Source organism: Anarrhichthys ocellatus, unplaced genomic scaffold, assembly GCF_004355925.1.
Source record: "Anarrhichthys ocellatus isolate YVR2014 unplaced genomic scaffold, GSC_Weel_1.0 scaffold10, whole genome shotgun sequence".
Classification (NCBI taxonomy): domain Eukaryota; kingdom Metazoa; phylum Chordata; class Actinopteri; order Perciformes; family Anarhichadidae; genus Anarrhichthys; species Anarrhichthys ocellatus.
The window spans coordinates 4994804-4995805 of record NW_022280040.1 but is presented as its reverse complement, the minus strand read 5'-3'; positions in this window follow the sequence as shown (position 1 = coordinate 4995805).

Sequence of the window (1002 nt, the reverse complement as noted above, 5' to 3'; positions counted from 1 at the left end):
CACGCAGACAGACAGACACGCAGACAGACAGACAAGACAAGATAAGATAGACAGGCAGACACGCAGACACGCAGACAGACAGACACGCAGACAGACAGACGCGCAGGCAGACAGACGCACAGGCAGACAGACGCACAGGCAGACAGACAGACAGACGCACAGGCAGACAGACAGACAGACACGCAGACAGGACAGACACGCAGACAGGACAGACAGACAAGACAGACAAGACAGGCAGGCAGACAAGACAGGCAGACGCACAGGCAGACAGACAGACACGCAGACAGACAGACGCACAGACAGACAGACACGCAGACAGACAGACGCACACGCAGACAGACAGACGCACACGCAGACAGACAGACACGCAGACAGACAGACGCACAGACAGACAGACGCACAGACAGACAGACACGCAGACAGACAGACGCACAGGCAGACAGGCAGACGCACACGCAGACAGACAGACAGACGGACAGGCAGACAGACATACAGACAGGCGGACAGACAGACAGGCGGACAGACGGATAAGAGATTAAATTAATACAATCTGAATACTGAACTAAAACTAAGACCATACTCCAACTATATACAAAATAAAGATTGATGTATTTTTTTATGGGATCTAGCTAAGTACACAATAAAAAAAAAAATTGGACAAAAATGAAACAGACAGAAATGTAACAAAGCTGAAAACAGGGCTGATGTTTTGGAGATACCTGGTTTTAAAAGGACATAATAATATACTCTATATTGACTTGTAATGTTTTGTCTTAACTGACAGCAGGCGAGATTTGAGTCTCTTATCTATCCTTCATCTCCACATAAATAATGTTGGAAACCTCTATAAACCACTTTTAGAGGATCCCCCGATTCTTCTCCATATGACCCAACTGCTGCACAGTGAGAGGCGGTGTCTTCAGAAGACAGACAACACCTTCTGTAATAGTGAAGTGGGAGGTGCTGTAATGCTGTGTGCTGTGGCATATTTCCAGTTAAAGG